This window comes from Spea bombifrons, chromosome 13, assembly GCF_027358695.1.
Source record: "Spea bombifrons isolate aSpeBom1 chromosome 13, aSpeBom1.2.pri, whole genome shotgun sequence".
Classification (NCBI taxonomy): domain Eukaryota; kingdom Metazoa; phylum Chordata; class Amphibia; order Anura; family Pelobatidae; genus Spea; species Spea bombifrons.
In genome coordinates this window covers 29124183-29139707 of record NC_071099.1, presented here as the reverse complement: position 1 = coordinate 29139707, position 15525 = coordinate 29124183, and the positions used below count along the sequence as shown (strand labels likewise).

General features: G+C 41.6%; 1 protein-coding gene across 3 annotated transcripts in view; it reads right to left on the bottom strand.

The window, feature by feature from the left end:
- The window catches only part of CHD6 (chromodomain helicase DNA binding protein 6), a 57683-nt gene extending 45193 nt beyond the window's left edge, over positions 1–12490 (bottom strand). For all 3 annotated transcript variants that reach the window (XM_053454161.1, XM_053454159.1, XM_053454163.1), the window contains exons 1-2: positions 12385–12490; positions 2481–2611 (exon numbers count right to left, since the gene is read on the bottom strand). The gene's annotated coding sequence lies outside the window, so the exon portion shown is untranslated. The remainder of the gene's footprint in view (positions 1–2480; positions 2612–12384) is intronic.
- Positions 12491–15525: the final 3035 nt, after the last annotated feature.

Here is a 15525-nt window from a genome sequence, read left to right as displayed (position 1 = left end):
ATGTCAGTAAAATAAGAAGGTGAATAGAGAGAGAGAGGCCATTGCAATAAAGAGATGAAAGTGTAAATTGTACGTTTTTTATTGCAATTTTTCTTCAATTTAAAATAATGTATTTTTTTATCCGATTAATCGATTAATCGACAAAATAATCGGCCAACTAATCGATTATTAAAATAATCGTTAGTTGCAGCCCTAGTTTAAACATAATCAACACGGCAAGACCCAGGAGCCGACGTCGGCAGTGTAACCCGCTATCTGGGTTAAGGGTAAAGCAGGCAGTAGGTCAGAGGAGATATTTTTATGCACGTCTGGTTGTTTTGAACAGCGTAGTTTCTACGGGCAGACGCTACTTATTCTGCCATGTTTTCCCTATTTAAATAGTAATCCAAGTAATGGGACGTAATGACTTTCTCTATTCCCTCCTAAGCACACTTGGACACATTTATTCAATAAGCTTCACTTATCTGCGCAGGAGAAAACTCAATGGAATTGGGTCTGACTGGTGAAGCCACTTGAGTTTTGTGCCACTGGTCCCTTTCACTTTGTGGCGCGCAGGAGCACATATTCACCCACGCTGGGTATAGGATTATAACTGCGACCCCCTCCCGCACTAAGGGTCCGGGGTGGGCAATGAGAAGGGTTTCACCGTGCTTCTGAGTATGCCATATAGAAGCAGGAAGGAGTATTTCGATGTCACTGATGAAGATGCTCCTCTCCTTCGGTGGAAGGTAATCCCCTTTAAAACGGGGAATGATAAAGGAAGAAGACGAGAGCAGAAGAAGTATTAAAACAATGGCCCTGCCTCAAAGATAAACAGTACAACCTATGATCAGGATAGTGGGGTGAAGATGATGACTGTGGAACATTTTGATATTTACAGAATGGTCAGACCCGTTATAATATAGACAAATGCACAAAATGCCGACATATTTGGTTTTTGTTGGTCACACTTAGAAGATTTGCTGTATTTTGTGTTCGCACCGGAGCCCATGCCAAGGAGACCAGGGGTAATCCTAGTAAATATTCAGGTCCTCTAAGCAATAATCTGGCTTCTAGTTTTACGATCCGCCGCTATACTCTGATCACCATAAAAAGGTCAAAATGGAACAAGAGCACCCAGCTTCACATGGTAATCACTTTCCTTAATTAAGACTAAAAACAATTAAAATAAGCGTGTCCACTACAGCAAAGTGCATTTTCAATAAAAACACAGGTTTCCAGGAGTCAGCCAGCGAATTTGGGCCGTATTTGTAAAGTTAAATCTATATGAAGAGAACCTTTATCTTTATATTCTAATTAATTAATAATAATAATAATAATAATAAAGTGAAGCATTAAAGTTCATGCGTCATTTAAATAGAACGGGGACCAAGCAGAAGAATTTCTAAATGGACAGAACGGTTTTGTTATTCATATATAATTTTGCCCCGATACCCCATATACACACGTTCTGTGAAGTTTCGAGGGGAGGGTTTTTAAATTCCTACATCAATTTATTATGAATAGTTGCTATTTTATGGTTCAATCAAGAATTGGTGGTCTTCATACCCCATTCCTACAAAAGCTGCCAGAACCAGCTTCAAAAAAACAGGTGGAAGTCATCCATGGGAACGGGACGTATCATACATACAAGGTGGCTTCCCAGTGCAGGGTTTGTAATTTACATTTTTTTTTATATTAAATTTGTAATTTTTAGCTGTAGATACCAATAGACAATTTTATTAAGTTCACTACCAAAGAACAAAATAGAGGGTCTTAGAAAGTCACAGCTATACTTCAGGACATTTTAGAACACAAATACTATTTTTTCCTCTGTATTGTTGCGATACGGTACATGTGGACAGAACAGGAGTCCAATACTGCGGCCTATTTCACCGTAAGACACATCAAGCTCTAGCGGAAGCTGAGGTGCAACTAGAATTCTTTCACGGTATTGTATTATTGAGTAACAAAAAGCAGACTCCCAGTAATTCCTCTGTGACATCCATATCAGAGTTCCACGGAAGCGAATGAGAACGAGAATAATGGCGCAAAGCCAGGAAAATCCACGAGAACTAAATATCTCTGCCAACAAGACCACCTACGGTACACAAGAGAGCAACGAGGGCGAGGTGGGACCTGAAAATTGACTGCTTGAAATATAACAATTACAAGACGACCAATTTTAATCCTTCAGGATCACTTTCTTATGTTTGATGCAATGATTCTTACTGGTGATAAAATTTGGATTAATCATCTGCAATTCAAAGAAACATTCTTTATTCTATATATATGTGTGTGTGTGTGTGTGTGTGTGTGTGTGTGTGGAATTTATTGACCTAAATCTTCCCCAATGATAGTTAAACGTGATCTATATTACATCTGATGAAACCATAATAAAGTACAGCTTTGTAAATCTCTTGTGCGTTCCGTGGTTATTTTACTCCAATACACTAAATAAATCTATATTATAGCGTTTAAAAATATAAAAGAAAACTTACATTGGAAGCAGCCATTCTAGCGGTCGGTCCCGTTCACAGCACTCGGATGGTTATTTCTTGCCATTAAGCGATTTCTCCCCTTTTGAGAATTCCGTGTCCCCCTTTGGATGTAGCAGGTTTGTTCTACAAACCTTTTTAAGGTTTGGGGAGGAAAAATGGAAATCATATCAGGACAGGTGTTTAAAAAGGTGCTACTCTGCTGAATTTAACACTTTTATAACAAAATTTAGAAACGCCAGTCCTAGGACTATCGCACGCCAAGCCCCCTCCCATTAAGGAAATGGGTACCGTTAGCCCAAGAATCCTCCGACAATTAATGAAGCGCAGGGATGTCTGCAAAAATATGGCACGCAAGCAAACAGAATAAAAGGGAAAACTACGCGTCCTTCCAAACAGAAGCTCTCCCGATTCTTCCTGCTCGTGGAGATTACACACAGATCATGTACTTGGAGACTGCGCTCCAGAAACAATGGACGGCCCTGGTGAACCGAGTATGAATTCCACGAAATTTAAGAAAACGGTTTTAATAGATTTAAAAAAAAAAAACTTGATATCTTGCAAAGGTTGCGCTTTGAGAAACATTTACAAACACAAAGGACTCGTTCCAGGGTCAACATTATCGTCAAGAAAAACGTGTGTATGTTTATCTGTGGAAGGGAGAAGACTTCAGACAAATGGGCCTTATCACTCGCTACAATCCGTTAAAGGGTTTTTTTATGAATGAAATAAAGTATCGCCCTAAGACGCAAGCTGGATTTTACTCTTTAGAGCAGTGGTTTTCAGGATCCCGGGATCATTTATAAAACAGGTTTGGGGCGTAAGGATGTAAAGAGTGCGAGACACTGGTGTGCTTCCCAGACACAATGCTTCAGGAAAGTAATCGGGCCCAGAATGAATGAATGAATGAATGTTGTCAGGGGCTCACAGGTAAACTGTTCTGTTAAAATGTTTTACCTGCGTATTGTCTGCCCTCACTGTCTAGTCTTATCGCCTGAATTATTTTCTCATTGTCCCATTACCATTGTACCCGCGGTGGCACCTCTATAACCTACCTGCTGGGTTATGTATTATAGTTCTAATAGCATAAACCCCAGTGTTGTATACAGCAATGTCGGCCAGCATTGGTAGAAATGGGTTTCATCTCATTTTGTCCCAGTAAACTCCCTTTACCTGCAGACCTGGACGCCGCCATTGCTGTCAGTCATGTGATGTTTTGGGTGACTTTCCTGCTCAAACACCACACTGGGCCCCCCAAAGACTTTCACTAGTTGAACGCATCACGATGGGTGATTAATTGGAATGTATTCATTTCTCTCTCACGTCCCTATTTACTATGAAGGTCAAACACTGGAAGGTTTTTCCAGCATGAAAGTCTGAGCTGGCCCAGTATAATGTATAGTTCAATGGGTGAGGAGCGTTTGAAGAAGTATCACTGATTTAACTATATGTTACACAGGACTAACCACTATTTACCCTTCAATGGGGTTGGCTCTTCATAATGTATACTATACAACGTGTAGTCAAGGAGCTGACCCATCCGTCCAACTCTCACGTAAGTGCACTGCACTGTTTACCGCTGGCTGTATGTCAGGGTGTTTGTCTAATAGATCGAGCCAAGATAAACAGAGCTACACGTACAAATAGGTAATATGCCGCTTCCTGATAATGGTATACAAAACCTAGAACTGTAATAAAATAAAATAATAAACAGAATAATATAAACACTTACATTTAATCTGATACTAGTGATAAAAATGGTGCAGCCGGCCTTAAATGTTACCCCTTTGTGTTTCACCGAAAACGATATTAACTAGGAGTGGCAGAGCTCCTTTACTCTCCAAGTCCAAGCTTCAGCTGTCTGAGCAGAGGATGTTCTTCTAGGGTATCATATCCAGAAGGCCATAAATTATCCGAGCGAGAGCAGCAGTACTCCAGCCCAGCCGAGAGTCGGAAAACCCGTAACAGATGAGGAACAAGAGCCAACGGTATTAAACGGCCCAGCAAAGAAGCACCTTGATTCATGTATGTCCGGTTAACATGTGCACCACAAACATTATGGTTCTTTATATATGAAGGGAAAAAGAACCAATTATCAGGCCAAGGTACCTGTAGAATGCAATCTAAAACGTGAAGCAGGGTAGGGAGGTCTAAGGCAGACCTGGGCAAATCAAGTAGAATATCTCTAGCACCATGACTTTTCCTGAAGATGAGCTCCTGAAATGACAATTGAGGAATGATCTTGTGAGCCCTTCTGAAAGCCCCTTAATAAATTAACCCCTGTCTGCCAGCAGGCTTTGCATGTGTACTGAGATATACAATGTTACTCGTAGCATTATGACCAACCGCATGTATAAAACAGATGTTTTTGATAGATGCAGGATAATCTATCTGGATAATTTCCACCTTTCAGTCAACACCAAGGGTGAGCCTCAGCTTTGGGGACGAGAGGGCGATGTGTGTACAAGACACGGGACTCAGACACATTATTCCCGGGCGGCGGGGACTTATATAACAATACAATGGAAATCATAAATTCTCTTTGGAGTTTCTTGTTTTAAAAAAAGTCTTGTTTTGAAAGTAATATTTGAAATATTATACAGGGACACCGTCAGCCCCTATGGAGAAGCTTCCAGTTTTTTTCTCTGTAGTTTGTTTCTATTCAAAATCAGAGTTTGAAGTGCCGATTCCACACTCATAGGCACAAAGCCAAGATGCCAAGAATGAGAATTATCCGTGGCTTTACCCGGGTGCAGAAACTCAAGGGCAGAAAGTATATGGATTAAGACTGAGGTGAAGGAAGACCCTTGAAGGCGGTGTGGGAATAAGCAGTAACAATAAAAAAAATAACTGTACATATACATAACCGGTATATATATTTATATATATATATATATTTCTATTTTTGGCAAGGCATTGGAGAGTGCTTAAATTGGGCTGCAGCTGTAAACGGGGGAAGTATTATTAATATATCTTTTTATTTCTTTGAATACTTGGGCAACACGTATAGTTTATGGTTTTTTTTCCTGTTATATATATATATATATATATATATATATATTATACATACACACACTGTATATAACCTGGGAATTTCTCTGCAGCTCTCCCTCTACACGGGACGGAGCCGAAGCAGGTCTTATTACAAAGGGATGGTGAGTGAGGAAAGGCTCCCCACAATAAAGCACTGTGTCCTGGAAGCCCAGCAATCACCAAACCGCTAACAAAGCCACGTATTGTAAATTACGTCCTTCGCTCCCAGGCAGCATTACTGTCATAATTAATATAGATCTGTTACATAGTTTATTAAAAATTACTGTTCTTTAGCACATAATAAAATATGAAATGCGATAAGTAAAACGTCAGCTTGTTTTGTCAGAGAGCACAGAGCTACGATGCGATTCACTAACAAACTCTTACTAAAATAATGAATCAATATTAATACACAAGGGACTACTACCCCCATCACGCCTATATCTAAATACGCCCTATGTTAAAACTCACTATGGGCTGCAGTTTCTAAGACAAACACCCCTTTCAGGAAATCAGGATCCTTAATAAAGTCGATAAGGGAGGTAAAACGACGTCACGTACGTTCCACTGGAAGTGACATCATCAGGCGTAACGAAGCAGCGAGCAAGAGGCACTTTTAACCCACTGTAAGCGTACAGAATTATTAGTGAAGATATCTGTGATAAGAGCTTCACAAAGGAACTGCACGACTGCACACCATCCCTGGTGCTAGAGTCTGCTAGAACAATGCAGGTGTCGTCCAGGAAGCCAGCTAGAGCTTCACACGAGGGCCGGTGGTGGGATTACACCGCCATATATAGAGGGATTAACGAAGAGTTTCCATTTGGGGGTTCTAAGGTTCAGTTCCACTTATCTCAAGTTCAAGGTTGGGGGGGACCAAGGAAGCAAAACAGGGAGAATTTGAGCTCTAAGCATAACTTTTGCATCCGAGTTCCTTTGCATGTGGCATGTATATTGCAAGTTAATTCTAATGTAAGGCTTGGATTGCAATGTCTACTTTCAAATGTTATCCGGAAATTGTTTTAGGACAAAATGAATCTTGTGTGTTATAGGGAGGGTCTTGACGACATACGATAGATGTGAGCTACAACTTCCTTGAAAATTCAATGAAAAGTTTTGAAGTAAAAAAGGGTACGCCCTCCACGTACTACATTTTACAGTTCTATACACTGGAGGGATGTAATGCTGTCTGCTAAAGAAAATACGTATATTTAAATCCCGCCTTATGTGTAATACAACAGGAATGCTGTGAATATACACAATGCTGTACTGTGGTCAGTGGGGTAACTACGGGGGTCACAGCTGCCACAGGGCCCGTGTCTCTAGGGGGTCCGGACGACCCCTGCTACCATTTGTTCCTGTCACCTCGTGTGGTGTTAGCGTGTTAGAGTGTATGGTGTTGCGTGTGTTACTGTATGCCATCAGTGTGAGTGTGAGTGTATATTAGTGTACAGCAGAAGCATGCATGAGCATTTGGTGTTAGCGTGTGACTGAGCATATGATTTTAGCATGTGTGTGCCTGTTACTGTATGACGTTAGAGTGTTAAAGTGTAAGTTAATTACAAATTATTTATCAATTACTAACTTGATTTGCTAGAAAATGTAATGTTTTCATGTTTTCTCTAATTTATTTTAAAAACATTTTTTTAGCATTTATTACATATTTTTGGTCAGATATCTTATCGTTAGATACTTCAAAATTCCAATTAATATTTTATACATAACAGAAACTTTAAATATATGAAAATAGAAAAATAAAAAAAACCACAGCTCCTAGATCCAAACCAAATCTCGCGACCCCTGTTTTATCACAACCGCTACTTATAAATAAACCGCGCTGTTCTAATTCTGAACATTATTACGCACATATAGACTGCACCGCACTTCAAGGGCCTCCGAGCGGCTGTCACGTCACTTTGTATGACTGAAACTATCCCCAGCATGTAACAAGTTTATCTCCAAAAAGCAATTTTTACACTCCTTTAAACAAGTTCAAAGAGTTCAACTCTTTTCTTCTGGTGATCAAGAAGGCAGCCAAGGAATAAAAGCACGGTGTCAATTCTAATTCAGCTTTAAAAAAAAATAAATAATAATAATTTCAACATCAGTGAAATTAGGAGCTCCTATAAAGTAGGAGGAGGCTATAAAAAGTACCTAAAACCTTTCTATGTGTATGTTGGGATGATAGATGTATAAAACACTGTGTCTAGAGGAAACTGTTGCTTAACTAGATGTTTAGGTAATAAAAGGACGTTTGGAAGCAAAAATGGTAAATAAATACGAAAGAATAAAAACCATGAGATGGGGGAAGAATATGCTATATAATTAAAACATGCTGGCCCCACTCTTATGTTTTCTACGACTTAAATGGACATTGAGTAGTTTGTTGCCCCCCCCCCCATTGTCTCAATGAGTACCAAACATCACATATTCAGTACTTCCTAGCAGGCTTTCTCCTGAAGGTCATTCATTAAACCTCAACAGCGCTGGACAAATCCTTGGAGCCACGTAGCCACCACTCCGTATCCCGTACAGTTACCTACTCTGTGATATCCATGGGCAATTCTCAGGTGCCATGCAAGGTGCCCACATTGATGGAATAGTAAGGGTCCTGCATGAATCCCAGAAATTGTAACCTTTTTCTTAGGCCAGATCACGACATAAATGTTACCTGGAAAGCTTGCCAGATGGGTCAGGATGGGCATCCAAGCAGGCACCTTCAAAAAACACCGGGTGTCATAAAATGTTACAGGGCACCGGGCACACAGGGGAAGAAGCAGCCATCGTCTTCAGAGTTACGATCTGAGAAATACGGTTACGTTTTCATAGTAGAATCATAACATGAAGACCTCCAGAATGATGGCAGGAGGGGGTTAAACAGGGCCTAAGAAATAACAATGGGTGACCTAGCGGACAGGTAGATAAGGAGCGTTTGGTACCTGTACGTTTATACTAACATGGGGACGTGCTCACACCCGAGTTATAACATACAGGGTACCATAAAAACAGAATATGACATATTAACGTTTCAGACAGGAGTTTTGCTTTACGACCCAACTCATTAGAAGCGTCTCCCCTCTTCATGTGACAGCGAACGGGGGTCTCCTAGAGACAAAGACATTCCTAGAAGACCTTGAACCTGCGAGTAAAACTTCTGGACGAGGGACTGTAAGAGCGAGAGATTCCCGTGGATTATGTTTATTTTGTTACATTTTCTGTGTTTTATGTAGAGCTGAAACAACGAATCGATAAAATCGATAACGGAAATCGTTGTCGACGATTTCCGTTATCGATTAATCGAGTGATGGATTCGTCGTTGGAGCACTAGGCTCCTTTTACTGAGAGAGAGAGAGAGAGAGAGAGAGAGAGAGAGAGAGAGAGAGAGAGAGAGGAGAGAGAGAGAGAGAGAGAGAGAGAGAGAGAGAGAGAGAGAGAGAGAGAGAGAGAGAGAGAGAGAGAGAGAGAGAGAGAGAGAGAGAGAGAGAGAGAGAGAGAGAGAGAGAGAGAGAGAGAGAGAGGCATTGCAGGGTGTGAGACTGGGTGCAGGGCAGAGTGGGGGTGGGGGGGCAGGGCAGGGTGTGAGACTGGGTGCAGGGCAGAGTGGGGGTGGGGATGCAGGGCAGAGTGGGGGTGGGGGCACAGTGCAAAGGGGTGGGGGCACAATGCAAGTTGTTTTTAACATCTAGTTCTTAAAATTATTTTAAATAAACGAAAAATTTGCATATTGTTTTTTTTATCCGATTAATCGAAAAAATAATCGGCCAACTAATCGATTATTAAAATAATCGTTAGTTGCAGCCCTAGTTTTATGTTTATCTTTATGCTGTTTTCTATGTGTTTTTTGCGTGTCCTCTGTAACCAATACTTTTGTATAAGCACTGTAACCAGATTAAACATAAATTAATCAGTCTTTGTGCTTTAATTTTGAACTCAAGTAGCTTTCAAGGTAGCCGGAATTATCACATGACTTTTTTTTTTTTTTTTTTTTTATTGGAAAGTTTCACCTTTTTGACCAAATTAGGTTTTTATAGAGTTTAAGTTGTTCAGGGGGTTACCGAGGCCTCCTTGGGTATTTTTAAACATTAAATAGAGCTTCCAATGTTTGGTAAAGACCCCTCAGAGGAACAAAGAGACAGATCAGATCACAGCACTAGCGATAAGGTAACAGCTAGGTGCATCAGAACTACAATATAATAGCAGTAGTATAATAGTAATAGTCCAAATTTCTTAAAACCCCCAAAAAGTGTCAGTTATACAAGATTTTTTGCATGCTAGGGATAAAACCTTTTACTTTCATTTACATGTGAGAAATGGTTATTGTGGTAATACTTTTTTTTAATGGACTAACATTTTTTACGCGTCCAACCCCTTGGAAAGTGGACCCCAGACTTTAAAAGTTTGGGAAGCAATGGAGTCAAATACAGAATGGAGAAAAAGTGGTTAAAAAATGGTGTAAATAACTACAGGCATAGTAGACAAAAGCATCGCCGAAAATCTGGGGGTTTCTGTTGTGACCATAACATACAAACATGTAGACATGTAGACTATACACGTAGAGCGGCAAATCCATGTTCTAACTGTAATAATGTATGACTTTAACCATGGTGATCACGCGGACCATTGTTTCCATGACACACGTTTCCGCTGACCACCTCATGTAAAATGCTGCCCTGTGGTACGTGGACGTGTAGCCGAGTAACAGATTCCCTCTATGAGCTCATACTCCACGCATACCGGAGGACAGCGGTTTACATGACATCGTGGAAATCAAGGCCAACGTGGTCACCGAGGGGCGAGTCACATTGTTTCACACAGATCCTTCGACAATACGGCAATATGGCAAAACTTAAAAGTTTTATTTCAAACACAGAATTTGACTGCAGATAAGAAGCATTCGGCTCATCCAATTGGCTTGATTTTTTCCCTGATATAAAGGCTAAGGCCTTAATCAGCCACGGGGGTCGCGCGTTAAATTCAGGAGCGCATCCATGTTTAAATTCCCTCACTCTAACACTTCTGCTGAGAAGCTTTTCCACTTATCTACCACCCCTTCAGTAAAGTAAAACTTCCTTTCATTACATTTAAGCCTCTGACTCTTGTGCTAACATCTCTCCTCCTCTGAAATAAACTTCCTTCCTGTACTTTTAAACCCCTTTATTTAAACATTTCTATAACATCCTCTCCCTCGCTCCTTCCTCCAAACTATTCGTATTCAGACGTCTTAGTCCTTCCTGGTTTTTTATTTTTATCCTATAGAAGGATGATAATGTTTTGTGAGCATCTGTGCATATAGTCTTCCACAAATTCATACAGAAAGCAATTTGCATGGCAGAGGAGGGGCAAATTAAATAAGAATCGGCAGGTGAAGCTGTTTGTGGGAGAAAGAAAGGGGTAACATGTCAGGAAGTCAACAAGGAGACAGCAGCCACAACCTGCGGATAGAGAGCTAGCCTTAAGACCGGGAAAGGTAAGGTTTTCAATTACTTTAAATGCCGTTGCTGATCCTAATTTGCATTAACACACAGCAAACTCAGGCCAGAAATAGAAGATGTGGAGCGTCTACAGCGATTAGAAAGTTGCCCTAAATTAGAACTCCCTGTTTAGTTAACATGGGCCTGGCAGCATTCCTCTGTCGGTCAATCTGCCTTTCATCTCATCCCTTATAAAATAAAAAATATAGTGAAATATTCTCTAGTGCATAATCACACCGACCCAAGAGCAACGGGACATTTAAATATACTTTATGAACATTTTTTTGTAAAAAAAAGTTTATTTACAAATAAACCTAACTTGAGACCCGTCTAGTCACCTTGGCAACATTACCGATCGATGCTACCTCAATGGAGTAACCAGATGTTTTGACATACAAATAATTTAAAAAGCACAAGGATCAAGTAACCCAGCAAATAAAGTAGAATCATCAACCCTTAATATAACAATGCGAAGGTGGTCTTCATACAACCAAGTAAAGAATGCAGCGGTCCCAAACGTATGATGTCACAAAGAATGACATTTATGTCATTCGTAGCAATCTGTAGGTATGAGAAAGTTTTGAACGTTGCGGTTTGGATGAGGTTCGCTTGGGCATCGAGCCGTGCAGCGGGATAAATGGTTCAGGAGGAAGGGGCCCGGTATAACCAACACAAAGCAACCTTTTCATATCCCCTGCTGAGGGGCAAGGATGCCCATTTTGGGGAAAGAAAGGGCATATTAACATCTGCACCCACACGCAAGTTATCTCTGCATTTCCCAGCCACCGGATACAGGTTATCTGCCCCCTCAGGATACAGGTACCCGGTGAGCAGGAACAATGTTGCAGGCCTGAAAAGCATATGGATCTCACCTGTGCTACAGCACACAGGTACAATACCCCTGTCCAAATCAACATACCGATTACGAAATAACCATTCGTGTCCCCTACTAATCCAGAGTACGTCACTGACAAACTAAAATATCATTATTCCCCTCTAACTATGCACCTCCATGCCCTTGTTTCCTCCTGCCCCCCCCTTCTTCTCTCAATTGGTACTGCCCACCCCACACGCTTTATTGCAGTGGGCAGAACCAAAGGGGCAACGGAGGGGGATAGCCCGATATACACACACGGAAAAAAACTGCGAGGGAAAAATGAAGAAAGAGAGGAGTGGGAGGGCAAAAAAACAGGGATGAAATACTGCCGGCCTCTCCGGAGATGGACACGTTTGCAGGAACCCCCCTGTGCACCACACGCGAAGGAGAGGAAAAGCAGGGGGAATAAAATCAGATTCATTCATAAGAGATGCCCCGGAAAGGGCTATTTGCCCGCCAGACACACACAGGGGGGATGCGGACTAACAGAAAACGCAGCAAATTAAAAGTTAAGGGGAGAACTTACCTAAAATGGCCACTGCAGCAGCCAAAATACAAACAGCTATTATTTGGTGAAGTTTAGCACAAGACACCCTGCAAGGACACCCTAACATGGCTATGGAACGCCTCCTCTCTATTCTCACTGGCTGTCTCGGTGGCAGGCACCGAATATGCGCAATCGTGATTGGCGTTCGGCTTGTCAAACAAGTGGTGGTCGTTTCAAGGGCGGTTGCAGCGTGGTTGTGCTTTACTCCATTGTGCTGCTATTTGCATGTATGAGCTGAGCTCTGTGATTGGCTGAGAGGACAGTGGGGCTTGTGGGGGTGCAGAGTGAGAGACAAGGGGAGGGAGGACTCAGGGGGTTCTTGCTGGATATTTGAGCTCCTTTTTTTTCCTGTTGGATTCACACTAATCTTTATCATGCATTTCAGGCCAGGTGTGACCATCTTACACATGCATGTAGTGCTCTGCGGTCTGTGTTTTAGATACCTGAATGCCCACATATAAAGGATGCCTACCGTACATCCTGCATGTTTAGAGTTAACATGTTACATGCGTGAAGTGACTTCCCTGTCCATGGGGCAAGAGTGCCAATGGCCCCGTGCCCCTCTCGAATGTGATGTCAGGGTATGGTAGCATTGCCAACCCTACCCTGGGCAGTGAGTGCCCAAGTTACAGTTCTGGTACCAACCGTGTATGAAGGGTTGGCTTCATATAAAGCACCCAATGACAGGGCCGTTCTTGGCATCATGCCTCGGGTACATGAAGCATATTACTCCTAGGGAGACAGATCTAAAGTGGTGGCAGCCCCTAGGCTTCTCTCCTTTGAGCAGATCCCCTTATTGGGCCTAAACTCCCTTTGCCCCTCTTTCGATGGTAATGTTCCTCCTTTCAGGATGGGTTGAGCACATGGATATATCATGCTGCTCTGCAGCCCTAAAATGATCAATGTTTGGAAGCGAAGCAGAAATGTGTTCATAACTTAACTGTGTAAACACGCAATGGTTTTGTTTAATTGTATCGCTACTTAGATTTAAGAAAAATAAATTGGGAATGAGGCAAAAAAAGTATTCTTGCCCGGGCTGCCATTTTGTTTAGAAGCAATATGGGGGACATAGGAGCTCAGTGCATCTTTGTAGCTGGGTATGAAAATTTCCATTTTCCATTAGAAAATTCAGCCCCTGAGTAGAAAAGTTATTTTCTTCTTACAAAGGCAAAAGGGGCACCACAAACCTGAGGGGCAGATCTGAACAACAGGCTACTTGGATCTCTGTCTTTGAGGGACTGGCTTCCTGGGGGGCGATAGGGCTTTTCTGCCATGTGAGACTAGCTGTCCGTGCGGTTAGGGCTAACCCCAGAGTAGGAGGAATAGTGGGCAGGGAGTATGTATGGCAAAATGGCACTCTCCTCTACCTGGAGAAAGAGGAAAGTGACCCAGAGACCAGATGACCTTCAACCTAAAGAAAATGACTTGTCTTACCTTGTGTATCTTCATTATGAAAATATTTGGTACTGCTGAGCTGGGTGTATATACGGTATATACACTATATGGACAAAAGTATTGGGGCACCTGACCATTACACCATCAGGGACTTTTATGACATCAAATCCTAAATACAAAGACATTAATATGTAGTTGTGGGAATTTTGCCCATTCATCCAGTAGAGGATTTGTGAGGTCAGGCACTGATGTTGGATGAGAAGGCCCAGATCACAATCTCCGTTCCAGTTCATCCCAAAGGTGTTTGTTGGGCTTGAGGTCAGGGCTCCGTGCAGTCAGTAAAGTTCTTCCACACCAAACTCATCCAACGGTGTCTTTACGGCTCTTGTTTTGGGGCACAGTCATGCCGGAATAGAAAAGGGCTGTCTCCAAACTGGTTTCACAAAGTTGGAAGCATAGCATTGCCCAAAACGTCTTGGTAGGTCCCCTCCAGCATTCCCTGTTGGTGTAATGATCAATTATCCCAATACTTTTGTCCAGATAATGTATGTTCAATTAGGACTAACACTGGCTGGATAAAGTACCTATCAAGATACCTGTGGATTTTTTACGTGTGTCTGGACTCCATGGTTGTCATCTTCATGTTCCCACCAACAGTCACCGCGATAGTTTTACATTTTTAGGCATCAACATCACCTTGACACGCTTATGTCAGTATATAAGAGAGAGTATAAACCGCTTGTTCTTCCTGGTACTAAGTGCTTGGTTACTTGGTTGGCTTGTGCTGTCTATTTAGCATTCCAGATTCAGTTTGGTTCCTGTTACCAACCCTTGGTTTGTGGCTTTGGAGTAAGCTTGCTTAGCTATGACCCTGACCTTTTGGCCTTGGTACTGGATTGGCGTTTATCTCAACCTTGGAACTTGGAATATTCCTGTGCTGCTGGCATTCTGTATTACATTAGATTTGCTACGGCTAAGCCTGTACCTGTCTCTACTCCGCGACCTGGGTTCCACCTCCAGTTGTCCTGACAGTAACCTTATGATCACTAAAGAACTGGCACCACACTTTTCGAAAAGTTAATTTCATGAACCAACCCTACAGTAGATGTCCATATTATTGGTATCGTACATTTAATTTTAACTACAGTGTCTCAACGTCAGAAAGTTGTGAAAAGCAAGATAGTAGACATTGAGAGGTGGATGGAATTAAAAGTAATTTTGTGCTTTCTATTGAAATGTCCGGATACATCAGAATACTTTGTTTGTAAAACAAATAAAGCAACATCGCATGAAATTCTAATCGGACTCTCTACCAGGCAAGGGCAGTGAATGAGGATGTCAACTGTCTCTTTAAGTACAAGGCACGCTATGCTAATCAGGTCGCACAATGGCTCTTCATCGGATATACGATTCCCTGTATATCACCTTACAATTTATAATTTATTAATGTTCCATTATAGTCATTATCACAGATGTGTTAATAGAGAGTTTATTTCACACATCAGAATGTTTGTGATGGAGATTAAACAATAGTAAAGACCATTCTTACCATGTCATGTTGGTCCGAGCAGTTTGGAAGAAAGTTTGGACTTATCCTAGGAACGGATAATGTTTCTGGTCATGGAATCTGTTTTTTTACTGCATGTTTTTTTACTTGCCCGTTAAAGCCCTTTCTCCCGTCTTGCTTTAGCTTACCTTTCCTGGTCCATCTCCTGCTTTCAGACA